Genomic DNA, 20,509 nt, shown 5'->3' on the forward strand with positions numbered 1-20,509 from the left:
AAAGATTGTTTTCTCTTCTCCTCTCTGTGCTTCCCCTGAGAGACAGAATTATGCCTGTCTGTCCAGAGAATGTGAATGCCACATCCCCTCTCTCCAGAGCTGGAAAATCACTTTTCCATCATGTTCTCCTTTAGGTTCAGGCTCTGGAGGTGCCCCTGCCTGAGGGATTGCCTTCAGTTCATGCTCATGTTTAAGCAACAGAGTCCTCTGCCCCCATGTTTTCCATGTGTTGTAAAAACCCCTCCATTCAAAACCTTCTAAAAGGGGACGATGGTTTAATTCCCACACAGAATCTTAAAGCACCACCTGCTCCTTGTACAACACCTGTAAAGAGAAATATTCCCATCCAGATGGTTTGGGCAGCATCCCTGTGTGCAGCACAGAGTTTGGCATGCAGTGGCTTGGTTTGCTGTGGCTGAATTTTGGGATCCTAAAAGCCTTCAGCTGCCCATCATTGCCCCAGCACAGCCCTCCCCTGCAGCAAAACAGGTCAAACAGCAAAAGCAGCACCAATGTGGGTGAAAGAAAAGCAGCCCTGGCCCCCAGAGCCCTGCAGGATTCACCCCACACCCAGCCAGGTGATTTATGCCAGCAATGATGACTTCAAATTTTATCATTTGGTGCCGCTCCAAGAGGCCCACAGGACATTTGGCTTGGGATTAATGCAGGAAGGAACTTCCAGACACTTGGGCAGGGCAGGACCCTTGGAGGAACTGAGAGGTTTTCCTGAGAACGTTCAATGTCGCCTTAAATTAGGCCATAAAAAGTAAGTGCTTTTTAAAAGCAATCTTGCACAGTAGGGCCTGCATTGTCAGAGCTTCCTGGTGATTTAAAGGTTCTCCTTCCTCGTGGCTCCTGCAAAATCTCCAACAAACGGGAGCCTGGCTGCTGTGAAAAATACCCTTGCCTGTAAATCTAGAGGAAAAGCTATATATATAAAAATATACCTATATATATATATATAAATATATATCTAAAAATGTGATAAACATCTATAACCCAGAGCCCATAAAAGTGTGAGGCTGACAACAGAGGTGGGAAGCACTGTCAGGGGAAGAGCAAGCCTGGATTTTTTGGTTAGGGATGTAAAGGTGGCTGCTGCTGTGATGTTTTTCCATGGTGTTTCTTGTAGTATTTAACTTTTTTTTTTGGTTTTTTTTTTGGAGGCTCACACTGGCTGCTTTGAACAAGAGAGAATCCCCCAGCACTGAAGTGGCTCATTTGTCATCAAGCTGCTTTTTTTGGTTTTGCCTCGTTCTCTCTGTTACATCATTTGAGCCTCCCTTGCTGGTTTCCAGCATTTCCTGGGGGTTTTCTTCTCTGACTTTTCTGTGGGAGAGGTGGTGCTGTTGGATGGGACCCGGGGGCTGGGCTGGCTCTGTTCTGCTGCTTTTGCTGCTGATCCACGTCCCCACATGTGCCTCCCTCCCCCTGCTCGGCTCCAGATTTGCCTCCTTTGGTGATGGTGCTTTATTCAAATCTGTTTTAATGACAATTATTGTATTTTATTTGATTAACCACCGGATCCAGCTGCCCTGCATGGCCAGCATCTCTCTCCCAGTGGCTCTTCCAGAGTTTTTTTACCCCCTGAAGCCCTCTGTCCACCCCTGGCCTTCAACTCTCATCAGCTTTTGCCTCCCTGGCTCAGCTTCTCCTGCTCCAGTGCCACCCCTCTGGCTGTCCTGGGATTCCCAAAGAATGCCAGCAGGTTTCTCTGTGGGGCAGGGCTGGGGCTCAGCTCAGCAGAGGGTTAAGGAAACAATGTGGGGAGGAATTAGGGCAGGGCAGCAGAGCCTGGCCTTTCCCAGAGCCTCACTGAAAAGCCCTTTCAGAGCCATTTAATGTCCCCTGGCAGGGGCTGAGCCCGGGGACAAGAGCCCTCTCAGCCCTCTTGGGTGCTCTGGGTCGCCTTACAGGGGTTGGTTTTTTCTGAAAATGTGCACATGGACCAAAAAAAAAAAAAAAAAGAAAAAAAAAAAAGTGTGTGTGGGGAAATTCAGCTTGGTAAATAACATTCCCTTCCCCATCAGAGCTTAACAGGGAAGGACAAAACCCAAGCCCAGCTCCAAAAGCCTGGTCCTAATCTCTGGTGACATCTGGAGCCAGCACCAGGCTGAGGAGCAGCTCTGCAGCACGACACAGCCGAGAGCAGCAGAGAACAGAGCAATTTTCATCTCCCCACTCCTTCTGTCACGCCTGGAGCTGCGGCAGTGGGAGCTGTGCCTTGCAGCTCTGCCAGGCACCAGGAGCTCTCCTGACTCGGTTCTGCAGCTCTGTGCACGGGCTTTGTGCCACACAGCAAACTCAGAGCAGACTGGAAGGGCACCGGAATGGGTGAGCAGCAAATCTGCAAATGAATGGAATCTTTGTCAAAGCATTTCTTTGGTTATCTTCTCTCCTGTCCCTCTGCTGAGGGATCCGCGGTGGGAGCACCCCCAAAATGGGCTGAGCTGGCAAAACCCTGGTGGAAAATGCCCAAAATACACGCAGAGAGGGAGAACCCGGGGTGCTGTCACTGCTCAGGTACTCTGGCTGCCAGCTGCCCTTGCTGCTTGCCTCAACCCCTGCACCTGGGGAGGAAAATGATCTGGCAGCACCAATCTCTGCAAGGAAAGGACACAGAAGGCAGGGGAGGCTCTGCTCCCCTCTGGGTCAGCAAGAATCCCCTGAGGAGGAACTTCAGAGCTTCATTGCACCCCTGGTGCTGAGCTCCAGATGGAAAACCCTGAGCTGCTGCAGGTCGGGAGATCAGGGGGAAATGACTGCCCAGCTGAATGTCCCAGCTGAATCCAGGGAGGAGAAAGAGCATCCAAGCCCTGCTGGGAGAGAGTGGGGATGTGGGCCCAGCTGGAAAACCAGGGCAGGGAGGAGCTGCCTGCACAGGGTGGTGGGCAGGAACTCAGTGATTTGCATACTGAGATAATGAAAAAGTCCAATTAGAACCATAAATCAGGTGAATCCTGGCCAGACTGGATTGTGCCCTACAACAGGAGGTGGCTCTGCAGTGAGGGGGCTTTGCTGGAGGAATCCAAGTGAATTCTGACACCCAGGACAAATCCACGCAGGGCTTTTCCTTTTCCTTCTGCACTTGGCTTTTGCAGCATCTTGGATGAGGAGCAGCTCTTGTTTCCACATCAGGAACGAGTCCAAGGATGGTGGCAGTGGTTTGTGTTTGGTGCCAGCTCTGCAATGGCTTGATTGCAAAACCTGCTCTTTTCCCAGGTTCCTAAATCTTCGTTTCTGGAGGTTTTAATTGGAGGTGAGCAAAGTAATGATCTGCCAGCCACGCAATCCTTGCTCTATTCATCTTGTCAAAAGGGAAAAAAAAAAACTGAATTAAAGGAGAAAAGAATGATCTCAGAGGTGTTTTCCAGGCTTAATGATTCTGTGGTGCTGCAGAGGGCCCAGGGGTGGCCCGGGTGTCACCAGCCAGCTCAGGAGGGGCTGTGACACCTGGGCTGGACATCCAGGCACAGGGCAGGGGCCAGGGGAGTGCTGAGCTGCTGTGGCTGCTCCGGAGAGCTCCACTCGGGGGGAAAAGCAATGTTTTAATCCAGGCAGGAGCTTTCTCCTTCAGCACCTCCTAGAAACTCCTTTCTCTCTATTATTTATGATCATGTCATTGAGCAGGAAGGTCCCTTCAGGCCTGGGCTCTGGCAATTAGCACTGCAGGCTGATTAGAGAGCAGGGCAGGGCTCAGCAGGCCCAGACTGATGTGCTGCTTGCCAGGGCTGTCCCGGGGTCTGGGTGTCAGGATGACCCTGAGAGTGTAAAATTCCTCATTTCCCAGCCCCGCAGCCAAAGGAGTCTGAATGCCCAGGGTTGGCTTCTCAAGGCTGTTCATTTTCCCTTCTCTAGAACATTCTCTCTCTGCCCTGCTGAGCTCTGTCCAGCAGCTCGGCCATGGCATTCTGTCTGCCCTCAGGGCAGTGTTCACATTTTATACCAAGAACTCCGTGTGCCGTGGTTACAATAACGTGCCAATGTCTGTCATTGGTGTTGGACAGTGTGTCTGTGCCTTAAACCAACAGAAAAATGTCACCAGCACAGCGAGACATGGAGGGCAAGGAGAAGGAGAAGGAGGTCAGGACACGCCCAAACCCCTCCATCTTGTCCCTTGAACCCCATTCTAAAAACCCCAAAATTCCATTTTTCCACCCTGTGTTAACTCAACTACCACACTGCTCAAACCCCTGTGGTTTGTAATTCCTCACACAGAGTTGGCAGTTTTTCCCACGGGCTAAAATCAAAGCCACAGGTGTTTTTGACTTTGTGCCAAGGTCCCCGAGCCCCTCCAGGGTCTGGAGCCAGCCAGGGCAGCCACAGGGATGTGCTGGGCTCCCACAGGGCTGGGCCACCTCCCGCCCTCCTGGGCAGCCACATCCTGCAAACCCAGCTGGGTAATTCCTCCTGCTCCATGCCCAGGCACAGACAGCTTTTATTTTTTTGATTTATTCATTCATTTCTCAGGGCCAATAAAGCCAATCCATCACGCTCCACGTGCTGCCCTGCCCTGGGGAGCTCAGACAAAAACATTGCAAGTGTTGATTCCTTGAGCAGAACGGGTGGAACACCTGGGAAAGGGCACGGGAGCTCCCCACTGCAAACACCTGGGGTGCTTCATGGAATGTTGAAATGTAGTGTCTTCCCTAATGTAGGATTTCATTCCAACCCTGCCTTGAAAAAATCACTACCCAAATAAAAAAAATACCTAAAAAAAATCCCACCATATAAACACCCACGTTCCCAAAAATAAAACCAATAAATACCACCAGAACAACAACCAAATAAGTCAAACTCCAACAATAAAAATATCACAAATAAATTAACAGCAACAAAAAATATTCCTAACTCAACAAACCCACAACGCCTCAAACCATCAAAACAAAAACACCACCTAGTGATTTTGTCAAGAAGAGGAATCCAGGCCGTGCTCGGTGGTGCTCAGAGGCCAGAAAGTGATGTCCAGGAAGGGGATGGAGGAAAAGCTTCCCTGGGCAGGGATGCACACAGGAACAGAGGGCAGAGGGGGAGTGGAGCCTCCCTGGCTGGGATATCCAGAACCCCCTGCAGGGAATTCTGTGCCCTGTGCCCTGGCACGGCCCTGCCTGGAGCAGCTGAGCCAGGAGGTCCCGTCCAGCCTGAGCCAGCTGGGATTCTGTTCTTGCTGGAGATGAAACCCAATTCCATTGCCTCAGTGCTCCCTTCTACCCTTGCTGGCCCCTTGCTGTTCCTGCTGTCCCAGCAGCCAGATCCCTCCTGGAGGGACACAGGTGAGGTGGGAAGGAGCCAGGTCAGGTGGGAAGGAGCTGGCTGAGGTGGGAAGGAGCCAGGCGAGGTGGGAAGGAGCCAGGTGAGTTTGGAAGGAGCCAGGTGAGGTTGGAAGGAGCCAGCTGAGGTGGGAAGGACCCAGGTGAGGTGGGAAGGAGCTGGCTGAGGTGGGAAGGAGCCAGGTGAGGTGGGAAGGAGCCAGGTGAGGTGAGAAGGACCCAGGTGAGGTGGGAAGGAGCCAGGTGAGGTGGGAAGGACCTGGCTGAGGAGGGAAGGATCCAACTGACTGGGAAGGAGCCAGGTGAGTTTGGAAGGACCCAGTGGAATTGGGAAGGAGCCAGCTGAGGAGGGAAGGAGCTGGCTGAGGAGGGAAGGAGCCAGCTGACAGGGCAGGACCCCGCTGAGGTGGGAAGGACCCTGCTGAGGTGGGAAGGACCCTGCTGAGGTGGGAAGGACCCTGCTGAGGTGGGACTCAGCCCAGCAGGGCGATGCTGGGGCAGAGCAGTGAGGGCTGCGCTGAGGGAACTGCAGCACCCACACCACCAGTGACTAGGAAGGGCAATTCCAGGTGCCTGCTTCTCATCACTGACTGTATTAAGGCTCCTAAATGAGGCTGAGATAATGAGGTGACATCTCCTCAGTCGGGGGAGGCGCTCTGTGTGGGCAGGGCTCGTGGCAGAGCCGTACCAGGACATCCCTGCTGCTGCCAGCACCGAGCATCCCCTGCCCTGCCCTGCACCTGGGCCAGCTCAGCAGAGCTCCCAGAGAAGCAGCTGGGAACAACTCCTGCGGGCCAGGCTCTTTCCCTCAGCTGTGCACTGGGTTTGCTGTGTTTCCAAAAGCTTTTGTGTCTGTGAAAATCGCCGCACAATGTGCCAGAGCCACCCTGTCCTCAGCAGCTCAGCTCTGTCAGGGAAATCCTCCAGCTCCAGAGTGCCCAGGGTGAGGAAATGAATAGCAGCAGCCTGGGAGTGTTTGCTGCATTGGCTGCCACAAAAAGCTCTTTCCCTGCTCCCCCGTGACCCTCTCGCTGCTCCCCCTGGGGTGGGAACTCCGTGTGTGGGAACTCTGAGCAGAGAATGGAACAAATGGGAGGCTCCAGACCCTTCCTGCCCCAGAGAAAGCGGCCCAGGGTGGGGAGCAGCTTGCAGGGTGCTGCCAGGATAACCCCAGCCCCCCTTGGCAAGCACGATCACAAATGGCACAGAGCCATTCCACGCTGGGGAGGTGCTGAGGGAGGATTTCCCTGCCACGGGCACTGGGGCTGGGATTGATTAATTCCTGCTTTTCTGGGCAAACCTCTTCATTTGTGGCTGCAGCAGGATCTCGTGCACTGCTGGGGATTGCAGGGTTTGGGTGTGAGAGGCAGAACACTGAGCATCAATAAATCCACGCTCCTGGAGTGATCAGAGAGATGTCCTGGAGCTGTTACGAAGCAGAATCCAAGGGCAGGATCTGGAATGGGAAATTCAAATCCTGATAAGAGCATTTCTTGGTTTAACCCAATTTCTATTCAATATTCCTCCGCTCTTATCAGCTGGGTTTGTCAGGATAGCCCCAGCTCCTGCAGCTGCCACAGCAAATCCCAAACTCCAGCCTGTGCTGCTGGGGAATGGTGGTGTCTGTTCCCACAAACAAGTGTATCAGCCCTGCAGGACACAGGGCAGTGCCTGTCCTGCTCTTCTGGTGATAACATGGCTGCTTTCTCACAGGAAGCAATTTGGGAATTGCACAGATCATTTCATTTTCTTGCTGTTTTGTCCAGGCCCTGCTCTTCTTTTCTCTCTCACAAATACCCCTCTGTAGAGAAAACATAACAGAGAAGAGCCTCGGGAGAAAAGCAGAATATTCAGTGAATCCTCAGGGGATAGTTCTGCTTTTACTGCAGAGTCACCACCAGGAAAAATTGTAAATCACTTCTTCTCTGCCTTCCTCTCGATGCCTCGCTATTTAAAAATGTAATTAGATCTGCATGTTCCTTGGTTTTAATTTTCATTATGTGTCTGGAGCTGTGTTGTTAAGGTTGTTTGATGTGGGTTCCTAAGTGAAAATAACTCTGCTCCATCCTGAATATCCCTGCACTTGATTCCATTTTAGATCAGGGAAGTGTATTATTTTAAAGACAATAACTACCCAAAAAAAAAAAAAAATCTTTTGAAGAGATTTAATCCATATTTTCCAAAGGATTTCTGGCTAGACCAGAGGCTGGTGTTATCTGAAGAGTTGGATAACAGACAGGAAAGATTCCCTGCACTCTCCTTGGGTTTTTGTTTGGACGTGTAGATGGAGATTGCAGGGGTTGTGGACAGAGGATTGATGCACCCTGAAACTTTAAATGGGAAACACAGGAGCCAGGCTGTGGATGTGCCTTCCCTGGACATGGCCCGGGGGACAAAGGTCCCAGCTGGCCCTGGGTGTGAGGGAGCCAGCTCTGTGGATAAGAACCTTCCAGAAAGGCTCCACGTCCCCACCTGCTGAAATCATGTTCTCAGTTTGCACACACAGGAAAATGCAGAGCTGCTGTGTTCCCTGAAGTCAGGGATGTGCTACAGCTGCAGCTGAAAAATTGCCTTTTTTGATGCAGGGAGTGTAAGCACACAGCAAAATGCTCTGGGGTTTGCCCCTGGAATATTCAGGAATTAGGAGCCCTGGGCTCTTTGGGAGAATTCAGTTTTTCAGTGTGCGACTCTCAGAACAAGGTGTCAGGGAATCACTTTAAAACAACTACACTGGTGAATGAAATAAAAATGAAAAATAAAACCCGCAGGCCTGCCAGGTGAACCCTGTATCCCCTCCAGTCCCAGTCCAACCAGTCAGTTCCCAGTTCCCACTCTGACCCAGCCCTCTTTGCCATGCAGCTCATCCAGCTTGTTCATCAGGGCAGTGCTTTATTCCTGGGAATAAAGCCTGGGAATTATTCCCCTTCCTGGGAATGGGAGCTGCTGTCCCTGCCCATCCCCAGGAGTTTCCCCTCTGCAGCACACCCCTGATTTCCAGCCAGACAGAGGCTATTAATAACTCTGCCCTTAATGAGCTTATTCCAAGATCACCCAAGCAAGGTAAAAATTACTTTGCTCACCTCGTGAGAACCCGAGGAACCGGAGGTGATTCTGCTCAAAAAGGGGGTTTTATCCTGGCTTTTAGCAGGAGGTTTTTGAGGAGACTGCTTTAAAACAAGGGGTGGAATAAAGGGCTGGGAGTGCACTGCACACTCCGGGATCTTTGTGCTGCTGGCAGTGGTGCGAGGTTTGTTTTTGTTTGCTTGGCTTTGTTTTGCTTCGGTTTGTTTCACTCTGTTTGTTGATTTCTTTTTTTTTCTGTCAACACAAACAGTGAAAGGGCAGCAGATACTCGGGGAGATGGATCTAAGCTGGGAACTGCTCTGCTCCCTTGTTTGCCAGGCAAGGACTGCAAATGCTGCTCAGGCACTGGGAGCTTTCAGCACCAAAGCAAACCCATTCACCACCTCTTCTTCCAGCCCTTGGGGTGGTCTTTCTGCAGAATTCCACATTTTGGGACCATTTCAAGCACCAACAACTTCTCCAGGGCCAAGCTGTGCTTTGGAGAGGCCACAGCAAAGCTCTTTTCTCACATCCAGGGATTCAGCCTCGTTTCTTTGCCTGATTTTGGTGCAAACCCTTCTGTTCATCCCAATTGCTCTGGTTTTCCCAGAGAGCTCTCTTAACCACACACATTTTAATATTTTCCTCCGCTGTTGTCTCAAATCTCTTCCTTACTCTTTGATGCTCTTTTTGGGCGAAGTTTTCCTGGAATCCTTACAGGTTTCACAACTCCTCTGAGTTGTCTCGAGGCTGTCAAAGGTGCCTCCCTTGCCCCCTTTACAGAGAATCACATAAAGACCTTTTCCTCCTCAAAGCCCATGGCCTAGGAAACAGAATTAGAGAGCTGCACGAGGCATTAGAGGAACAAACAAATGGGTAAAACTCGATATGATGCTTCTAGTTTGGGTATTTCTGCTTTGCAAAGATAAAAGAATCAATTTCCACCTCCCAACAATTCCTCCTGGACCCCTGGGCAGGGCAGGGGGGAGCCTGAGGTCCTCGTGCTGCTGCTCTGGGTTGGGTGCCCACTCCTATAACCTTTCAGAGCTGTCTCCTGTCTCCCAGCATTAAATTTCTCATTATCTGCCTGCTTAGAGACCAAGGCTTTCAGGGCCAGGGCTGCTTGACTCAGATTTTGTCCAACAACTGATGAAAGAAGTCTTTGCTCCGCTTGGGGTTCTCTGGGTAATGAATTTCTCCAGACTTGGAGAGGAGTGTTGGTGGAAAGGTTGAACAAAGCTGGAATTAACTGAGAGAACTCTTGATTAGCAGCAGCTCTGGGAGATCAATCCGTGAACATTCAGGTGCAAAAATTCCCTCAAATTTTCACCTCCTCTTTAGGGCAAGAAGGAAATGGGAGAGAAAAACTCCTTTTGGTTCAGGTGTCATTCTCAGTAAATGGAAATTATTACTGAAGCACTTGCGGGATGAGATTTTCCTAAGTGACAATTAACATGAAATATCTGATGGTTTTCTCTGCAGAATGACAGGCAGGAAGTTTCCAACTGCAGCCAGCCAAGGAACTTTCCTCTTCTCCCTCTAGCCATGTCACAGCAGCTGAATAATTTGCTGTGTCTTTTGTAATGATTCTTCCCTTGGTTTGTTCCTCCTCTCTCACTCCCCCAGTACTGAGGGCAAGTTTTATCCTTTTTTTTTTTTTTTTTTGTGATAAAAACAGTTAGGAACAGGAAAAACTCAAAAGTTTTTTTTCCAAGCAAGGCCAAACCATGGAAAGCAAACCATTTTTCTCTCCCAAGGAAGAATCCTTCCAGAGCCAGGTGCCTCCAGCTCCATAAATTCTGGTGTCAGCAGAGCAGTGACTTGTGGAAGATCAGCTCCAAACCAGGTACAGCAGTGAGGCACACGGAAATGCCTCTGCCCTTCCCATCCATCTCTCTCAGAAAGCCAAGCAGAACATTCCTCTTCCCTGCCCGGGCTTCCTGGAGAGCCCAGCGAGGAAGGGACTCAATCTGCTGATGGGGAAAGAGGTCCCAGCCCTGCCCCGCGGGTTTCCAGCTCAGCTTTCCTCCTGGAGCATCCAGAGCAGAGTGTGCAGCTCCTGCTCGGCACTCTGCGGAGTCTGGGGATCATCAGTGCCCCTGAGAGACCCAAACCCTGCCTGGAAGTTCCTCCCACCCCCTCCTGGGGTGTGGAATTCCTTCTGTTTCACACCCAAGTGCTTTTCCCTGCTTTTTTTTTCCCTGCTGGTGCAGCATTTTCAGAGTTTTCCCTGGAAAAGAGATGAGGATCAGGTGTAGCCATGGGATTGTTGTGCCAGGCTGCTCCCAAAACACAGGCTGGAGCTGCAGAATTGCCCCCAAACCGAGGCCAAGCAAGGGCCTGGGCTCTGAGGATGCAGCAGACAACATCCACCAAAGCAGAAATCCTGATTTTTTTAATGCTTCCCCCCCCAGATTTCTGTACCACAAGGGCAGGGAAGAAGGAGATACAAGAGATTCCTTCCCAATACCAATTTTTTTTAACATATTTCCACCGTGCCTTTGTTTTAGTTCACCAAATCCTGCCTGGCTGCTCCAGTTTATCAGCCCCATCTCAGCTGCAAGGGATGCTGGCCAAGGCCTTATCACTTAATTTTGCTAACATCCCTCATTCCTAATTCATAAACCCAGCTCTCTGACAAATTGAATTTGTGTAACACAGTAAACAAAGGGGCCTCCAACTCCACTTTCCTGTAATGGATTGACCTTGCTGGGAACAGGCAGGCTGGGGAAAGGGCTCAGCACCCACTGAGGGCCCAGCCTGGTTCTTTTGCAGCCAAGCCAAGAGGAATTTGCACCTGGTGTGATCATTTGAAATGATATTAATTACCTCCCAAGTTTTCTGCAGGGAAATGGAGGGGGGAACCTCTGTGTACAGTGACAAACGACAGGTGAATTCAGCTTTATTATTTATAATAAATAATATTCTTTATTATTAATATGCCCCCCCCCTTCCTGGGCCCAGAGGGGCTGAGCAAAGTCAGGGTTGATGGAGATGCAACAGAATTTCAGAGCCTTCCTGGAAAAGCTCCCTGAGCTCTGTCCAGCTGTGCTCCCTCCACAGCAACTCCTGCTGCTGCCCCATTTCTCTTCCCTCAGCAAGACGTTTTCCCACTCCTCCCATGCCCAGCCTTTTCCTAACCCCTCTGTTTCTTGTTGTTCCCTCCCTTGGGAGCAGCCTGGTGGTGGCTCAGCTCCCTGGCAGTGAATGGGAGCAGCTCCTCTGCCTTCCTGATGTGGCACCTGGCAGCAGGGCTGCCTCCGAGCCTGAATCTGGCACCTCAAAATGCATTTCCATCCCCATTTTTCCTCCCATTTCTGTCAAAAACCCGAGCGGCTCCCATCCTATAAATGCAGATTATAGAGGAAAAGAGAGAGAGAGAGAGAGAAATTCTTGTCACTCCTTTGCATCCAAACACAGCATCCAGGGAGACAAAGTCTAATTTTAGAGTGCATCAGAGACAGCAGCATCTGAGTAAACTCATCTCTGCCTCTCCAGCACTGGCCCCCGGGGAGGCTGCGTGTGTACCTGCAAGCAGCTGATAATAAATCACCCTGCAAGGTAGAAACAAAAATAAGCAAGAGATCCTTTTCCCCTTTGTGGCCAGCTTGCTCCCGAGGCAGCCCCGTTGCCAGGGGGGCTGGTGGTTGGAGGCAGGGCACAGTGGGTGCTCTTGAAGTGATCTTTAAAGAAGGAAAAGCTCCTGTGTTGCCTGCAAATAGAAAGGGCAGGGGATCTGGTGGCACGTTCCTGGAGCAGATCAGCATCACAAATCCTGCTCCCCTCTGAAATTTATCTCTTCTCCCTTTGAGGCTTTCATTTCAAAGCCTTATGAGGGAAAAAAAAAAATGATCCTGACAATGGAGAAGAGATATTTAGCTTTCCCAAATAGCTGAAAACAAGGTTTGCCTTCTGGGATTTACACATTATTATAAATACACACATTTATGGCTGGACTGTTGAGAGGAGAGGAGAGTTTTGACCCAGTGCAGGGGGGAATAACTTTTTGGAATAAAATCCAGCTGTGCTGAAAATCCAGGGGCACCCCAGGCAGAACAAGGGACTCCTCCTGTGGTGGAAGGCACAAACCTGGTGCTCAGGAGTGTGCAGACCCCAGCCCTCAGATATTCACCTTTCTGAGCATCCCTTCCAGAGCAGAGCAAATAAATCCTCCCATTTCCAGCCTTTCTCTATCATTTTCCCCTCCAATTGCCACAAGCAGGAGCAGAGCAGCGTTTTAGGGTGCCTGTAAACGTCCCCCTTGTCTCAAACCAGCCAGGAAGTTTGCAGGAAGTGCCAGGGGAGCAGAAAGCCTGGAAAGAGCTTTTGTCTCAGGAGCCTCTCCCGGGCTTCTCACCAGCCCATCATTACCTGTGTGAGCTGATGGAAACATCAAAGGCATCCAAATGGCACAGCCAGGCTTCCCCAGAGCTCCCAGGAGCTGTTATCAGCACACCACCTCTGCAAACACAACCTGTGGGCAAACAAGAGGGAAAAAGGGGTTTTTTAAAATCCAGAATTCCCGCTCCAGCTCCCAGAGACCCTTCCCCAGCTTTGAAGTTGTTCTCTCTGCAGTTGTTTTAGAGCCAAAGTGGGCTTGGAGTGGGCACAAAAATGTCTTGAGGAGTTCAGGCACTTCCCACAGATTCCATTTTATGCTTTTCATGTGCCCTGAAGTTCCCATTTCTGTGAGGAAATGAATTATATACAACATTTTTGGCGTTTTGGGAGGAAAACGGTCCCAGGTCTGACTTGTTGCTAATGTGTTGTCAACACACAAAGGAGGATATTTAATGCCAGTGCTGGCAGATTAACAAATTGCCTTGTCTGGTGTTCTATGGGATGTCACAGGCCTGTCAGGGAAATGTTAAAACTCTTATCTTTAGCAGGAGCTGGCGATGAGCTGGCCTTTGGATTACAGGGCAATTTCAACCAAAACACGTAGGGAAAATGTCATTTTTTATGTTATGCCAGGTGACAGATCCAGAACCTCCACCTGCTGCTGGAGGATGCTGGATCCCATCACCCAGCCCAGCCCTGAGCATGGAAAACCCCAGCAGCAGGAGCTGCCAGGTGGGAAAACCTGAATTTCAACTTTAAAAACGTCACCCACACGAGAAGGGGGCAAAGGAAGGAGGGGGATGCAGAGACCAGTGCAAACTCCCAGAGACAGGGGCACAACTGTGCTTGGGCCCATCTGATTGCCACAGCCTGGCACAGGTAAGCAGTTTACACAGTTTGAACCCCTCTCTGCCCCCCAAATCCTGGTTTTTCCTGGCAATTGGGCTGAGTCAGCCCCTAATCCAATCTCCCAGAGCACTCTGCTGCTGCAGCTTCCAGGGGAGATGAGTCCCACCTAACCCAGTTATGCCCTGATGAAATGACTGATGCCAGGCGCTTGCTGGAGCTCCAGAGGGACAACCCATCCTGCCCTGGCCCCTCTGGAGTTTGCAGAATCCCCTGGCAGCAGAGCCAGGCTTTCAGAGCACGGCTTTGGGGTGCTGGGTCCTGCTCTGGGATTCCTCCTCTGGCCCCAGCCTGGTCCCAGCAGCCCTGAGAGCTGCAGGTTCCTGCAGGCTAATTAACCGAGAGCAATTAGAGCTGGCTGGACCGTGCTCTCCATCCTCCCTGGAAAATCTCCCCCCTCAGCTCTCAGCCAGAGGAATTCCAGCCCGGGGCAGAAGTGCCCTGCAGGGCTGAGGCTGCTGGGGCACAACTGCTGCCAGGGCTGGTCCAGGGGATGGGAGCAGCTGGGGCTGTGGCACTGATCCCTGCCCACATTCCTGGCAGGAGCTGCTCCGCAGCCACCCTGGCGCCTGCCAGCCCCTGCCATCACTCCTGGGTGTCACTGGTGTCAGCAGGGGCTGTGCACAGCTCAGGGACACAGGGGACAGTGGCAGGCTGCCAGCCAAGCCCCAGTGTCACAGCCAGTTCTACCTTCAGGAAAGGATGTGCGAGGTGTGATGGTTAATTTAAAGCAGAAATGGATTATTGTCTGTGTCATCATCCCTCTGGATGACACTTGCAGAAGATGACATTTGAGTGAGGTTTGCTCTTAGAATAAGCAGGATTGATTCCCTTTTTTGGACATTTGAATAAATCTGTCTCTTTAAAGGAGTCTGGCTGGGCAGAGCTGCTGCTCCGCTTCCCTCTGGCTGCTCCAGAGACTCCTGGGTCTCTTAAACCCCTCCCTGCAATGAACTCGATTATCTCAGTCACTCGTGGAAAGGCTGAACTCCTGCTCCCAACAAGCTGGAAGGTTTATTTTCCATCAGGGGCCCCTGAGAAACAGGATCCTGTGAGTTAATAAACACCTCTGCTGCTCCAGCCCCCAGTCGGATGGACTCGGATCCAAAAGGCAGAGGAGAGCCCCACTGCCCTGGCCAGGAATTTCTTCTTTTCTTTCACTCCAAGGGCAGGGACTCCTTCCACCATCCCAAACCCCATCCAGCCTGGCCTTGGACACTTCCAGGCATGGGACAATTTCCATGCTGGGCTTTGGCAGCTGCCCCGAGCCAGCCCTGGTTTTTCTGCCTTTCATGAAACAAAGCACGGACAGCAGGACAGGGATGGGTTGCTAGAAATGCCTTTGGGAAGAGGTTCTTCCAGATCTGCTTCCCAGCGTTTTCTTTTCCTGGAGAACCATTCTAGAGGAGCGCTGGAATATCTCAGCCTGGTGTTTTAAAGGGTCTTTAAATATTTTGGGGAATTAAAGAAAAAAATTTGCCCTGGCAAGTCCAAGGAAGTTCTGCTGAGCATCCAGAACCAGAAGAAAATGTATTTTATCACTTTCCATCTCCCCCAAAGGAGCAGGGCCAGGGGCTGGTGGGAGCTGCTGGTGATTGCAGGATCCCAAGGCTGTGATTACAATTTGTCTCCATTGTGAACGCTCCAGTTTAGGAATAATCACTTTGTTTAACTCCAGCTCTGTCCCTTTGGCTCTGCATTTAAAAATAAAACTCCAGAATATCTTTGGAGCTTCAGATCCACCAGCACCTTGCATAGGAAGGGCACAGAGTGGGGTCAGACACACCCAAAATCTTTGCTGGTACCGCTGAAATCTGGATTTTCCATCAGCCCACCAACAGCAGCACAGGGGTGTTTAAGCTAAAGCCATTAATTGAATTAACAGCCCTGTGTAATGCTCTGGCTGCTTTTAGGAACACGAGCTTTCAGCCCTCACAGCTCCTGGTGGTTCCTGCAAGCATTGATTTGTTCTCAGGAGCAGCAGGAATTTTGCCACGTGGCTCTGTGAGAGCTGCCCCAGACATTTCCGACAGAGGAAATCAGTGAAACTTCTGCAGCCTCAAAAAAAAGAGACGAGTTATTCTTGCTGCAGACCTCCGTCTGCCTTCCCCTTCCACTGGGGCAATAAACACATCATTTACTGATTAATTCTGTGCCTCTGGCTGCTGACTGAGTGTTCTGCGGATTTCCTCTCTCCCTTCACAGTTTGCTCTGCTACAACAAAGCCCTGACTCCAAGTGGGAGCTGCTCCCAGCTCTGTGTGCTCCAGCCATCCCGCCCATAAATGCCCCCTGGAACTCAGCTTAAAACTTCAGGTTGTTGGGAAAAGGTAAAAAAAAAAAATAGATGAATGCCTGCCTTTCCGTTTCAGAACAGTCAGTGCAGACTATTCCAGCACCCCAGCAGGAGACAGAGCCAAATTGTGTTTTCTCAGAGGTTTCACACAGGTGCTGTGCCTGCACCTCCTTCACGTGGTCCTGGAGAAATCTGTTTAAAACCTCAGCCCCAGCTGCTTTTGGAACCTGCAGTCCTGCTCAGAGCCTTTACTCCCTCCCTCTGTTACTCACTGCACATCTGGCAAGCCAGATTTTGTTGTCAGAGAGAATCAAGGAGTGCAGAAAGAAAACATTAAAAATATATCTACAGCTCATGGCGAGGTGCTCTTGCTGTCCATGCCATGGATGAGAGAGAAATAGAGTTGTTCTCTCTTTTTGCCTCACTCTCTCTTGCCCATGCTTTGCTGGTTTTCTCTTACTCTCAGTTTTTCCCCTTTCATATCCAATTTACTTGCTCAAAGGGGCTTGTCCAAGCTGAGTTATGGAATCTCCAGTTGCTCCAGGGTTCCCAGGTGTTTGCAGCTTGGGAGCTCTGTGATATTTTCTGCTCCACTTGCCCAGGGCTGCAAACCCTTGGTCCAGCCTGTTAGGCCTTATCTGTGTGGAGCAATCTCCCCAAACATTCATTTAATCCAATCTTTATTTCGTTGCCCCTATTTTTCTGCTCTTTTGAACCTTGGATAGCAAGAGGGCTGACAAGGAACACGTGCATTCTGCCTGCAGCTGTATTTATTACAGCTTTTGGGGCTCTTTGGGGTTTTTTCACAGCTTTAAGTGCCCAGCAGTGGCAGGCTCAGCAGAGAATGGAAAGAAATTTGAGATTTCCTCTGCTAAAGACTAAAGCTGCCATCAGAGCAGGCCCACCATGCCAAGTGGAGTATTTTAATCTCTAGGATTGATTAATCCGAACCCACAACTCCCTGGAATTATGGAAGGGAGGGGAAAGCAGAGCAGCAGTGGAACAGCAGAGCAGCACAGAAATGGGTGCAAACCAGGAGCTGCCTTGTGCCACCCTCATCCAATTGGGAGCCTTGAGTTTCTGTTTGAACTGAGCAAAACAAACACTCTTAACCCAGGAAGGAAAATGCCAGGAGACTCCTAAAGCCAGCAGTGTTTGCATGGACAATTTTAAGTGGCGCTTCACAGTGTGGCATTTCCTCCCTGTGCTCCAGGCAGGAGAAAAAAATCCATCCCCAAGTCAAAAAAGATGAAAGGAAAAACTGGATTTTGATAAAGCAGGGCATAAAACCAAAGAGTGAGTGTGAGCAGAACTGAAACAAACGGAGAGATCTGGAGTGAGCTTTTCCTTCCTACCCCAGACACCTGTAGCTGCAGTGTGCTTGTGCTCATTCCCCAAGAATTTACTGATTCTGGAATATTCAGTGATCCTGCAGCCACAGGCTTTATCTGGGCACTCCCACATCTCCTAAAAATTATCCAGGAGCTGATATTAAATATTCCCCTTCTCTGACCTACCAATATTAGAATTAACTAATTCTAATTCTGATTGCTTGGGCAATCCCTGGGCAGAACTTTGGGCTCCAGATCCCAAACCATTCCAGCCAGGCTGCACAGAGGAATTTTCTTCCTGTCTCTCCTTTCTATATTTAACTCCCCAAGGCTCATTAACCACGAGCCTGCACCTTGTTACCACATCAATCCCACGGAGTTATTTTTCTGCTGCAGTTATGCTTCAATTTGGAGTATTAATTTCCTTTAACTCTTGCCCTATTAATCACTTTAACAATCAAATTAAGACAATTATTGTAATGAGTTAATGGATTAGACGGAGCAGACGATGCACATTTATAACCACTTGTGCCAGGGCACTTTTCCCAAAGTCAGCCTCGTCAATAAAATATGAGATCATAAAGCAGCTCCTATAGGGCTGAGGGAAGGGCTGGCAGAGGTTTCTGTCTGACTGATTTAAACCCGTCTGTCTCAGCTCTCGGGGAGCTTTTATGTGCTCTGGGCCTATTAAAATCCAGTGCCAGGCTCTGAGAGGCAGAGCTGTTGTATTTTCCTGGGATATTAATGCTGGCTGGCAAGGTGTTCTCTTTTCCAGCGCCTCCAACGCGGCTGCTCTGGATCTGTCATGGGAATGAAGCTTTTTTCACCACGTTTTGTCACATGTTTTCTCAAGGAGATGCTGCACTGTGAAGTTCCATCATCCCTCCAGTGGTTCACAGCTTTCTGCTCCGCGGGTGGGAATTTTGGCCTGGGGAATTCAGGGAATTCTCCAAGCACTGAGTCCTGACACCCTTCCTATTTCCCTGATTTAAAACGTGATTTCTGGTGGGATTAAGCTGGCATTTCCAGGAGATGGAAAGAGTGGAGGGACCAAACCTGACCTGTGCAAGAGTTTCTGGATGTGTTCTCATCCCACGGGTCAAGGTGGGGTTGGAAAGGCTGAGATTTTGTCACTGATGAGGCTGAAGAGGTAAAACTTTAAGGTAAAAATGTCCTGGCCGTGATCAGTGGACACCAGAGCATTTAGAGGCTTTAGAGGGTGAACAGGGAAAGAACAGGACAGGGGGAAATAACTCCTGAGGGGAGCCTGCAAGGAACACAGAGAGGGATTTTTCCAATTCAGGACGAGGGGAATGCTTTCACACTGACAGAGAGGAGGTTTGGGTGGGATATTGGGAAGGAATTCCTCCCTGCCCAGAGGAGCTGTGCCTGCCCCAGCCCTGGAAGTGCCCAAGACCAGGCTGGATGAAGCTGAAACACAAGGACTCAACACTTTTATCTCATTTGGGCCACTTTTATCTCCTTTGGATCAATTTCTGGGCCTAAATGCTCTCCCTACAAACAGCAGGTGCCTGATAAGAGGGCAAACCCTTCTCTGGGCCCCTGAGGAAAGATTCCCTGCAGGAGAACCCTTCCCTCTGGATTTCCAGCCTCTGGCACTCAGGATAGAGTTTGAAATGCCTTTCTAATGGCTCAGATCCATCAGCGGGGCTTTGCTCTCTGCAGCCCAGTGCTATGATGGATCTCCCAATTCCACTGCACAGAATCCCATCCATATTCCCTGAGCAGCTCCTGCTCAGATAATACTTCAGTTATGTGCCCATCCATCCCGATAAACTCCAGGGCTTACAGATCTATTGGAGTCTTTGCAAGGGATGTGCTGGGGAGATAAATGACAACTTTCCAGTCTGGAGCATCGATTCCCAGAGTGAAGGGATGAGCTCGTGGGTGGGACAGGGAAATGCATCAGGGAGATGGATATGAAAAATCAAAATGACCAGGGCTGAGCTGGGAGGAACCAAAAAATCTGTTTTGACCACATAACCCTGTGTTGCTGCTGCTGGAGGAGCAGGAGCTGAGGAACAGAACTGTTGCCCTAATTTTTAAAAGTGTTTTCTTTTATAGTTCTTCTGGAAGTTTTAAAGTTCTTTTAAAAGTTTTCCATGCCTTCTGATGTTTCCATATTTCTAGTGGAGTTGTCACGCACTGTTCATGTAAATAATGATTGTTTTGCATTCTTCCTTGTGGGAGGAGAGAATTGATGGACTGTTGGTTTGACCAGTGTGGTTGGAGAGGTGGCAATTCCATCCTCCAATCCACTGCCACTTTTGGAACTCTATAGATTGCGAGGTCAGAAATAAAATTGGCTCTTTTTTCTCCTTTGAACTCACCAAGCTTCTGTGAGCTCATTTCGTGTCCCATAGCGCCACAGAACCCAATGAACTGATTGAGCAGGGCAGTTTCATGTCCAAAGATTCATCCCCTTCAGGTATTTTTGTCTCCTGGGTGAGATGTGCCTTGGAAATACAGAATTCGAGCCCAGCAGCCAGGAGTGCAGAGGCAGAGTGGAAATGAGCCTGTGATTTGCCAGCAGCAGCACAAGGGGGTTGCTCTGTTCCCAGGGCACCCCAGGGGAGTGGGAAATGGGGAATGGGGAAATGGGGAAAGGGGAAGAGCCAGGCCATGCATTTTCTTTCTTTTATTAAAAGAAAAAGGGCACCAAATGGAGCGTTTTGGACTTGATGGTCTTTCCCAGCCTGGCTCTGTGTGTGATTGTGTGCTGCCTCTGGGGACACCCAGCACAGAGCAGTGGGGATCCCCAGGGGCTGCCCAGAACTCACCTCCTCCTACACTCTGGAAAATCAGGATCAAGTCCCAGCTCCTCCACAGCCTTGTGTGTGTTTTGCCACTTCTCCCTGCCCTGTGTCACCCCGGGGCTGGGACCTCCTCACCTCCCCTTCCTGAGCCTCCCCCTGGCAGGGCTGGATCCTCTGGGATTTCATTTGCATCCATGGAAATGACTGCTGGGAGATGCTGTGTCCCAGATTTCACCTGCCAGCTCGTCAGTTCCAAGCCTTCCAGGGAGTTCATTAAATATCCAGCTCCAAGGATCCTTTCCAGGGTCAGGACTGGGAAGTTCATCTCTCAAAGCTGCTAAATTCAATATCATTTAAGCTCTAATCTAAAGCCATAATATGATTATACTCTGATACATTTTTATTTTCAGCTCTGGCTCTATTCAGGTACATTTCCTTTTCAGCTTTGGTCCTTCACATCTATCACTGCTTTAAATCCCAGTCACTTCAGAGTAACTTTTTAATGGGAAAATCAATTTTCTCTGAG

The sequence above is a fragment of the Vidua chalybeata genome, chromosome 23 (assembly GCF_026979565.1).
Source record: "Vidua chalybeata isolate OUT-0048 chromosome 23, bVidCha1 merged haplotype, whole genome shotgun sequence".
NCBI classification, from domain to species: Eukaryota; Metazoa; Chordata; class Aves; order Passeriformes; family Viduidae; genus Vidua; species Vidua chalybeata.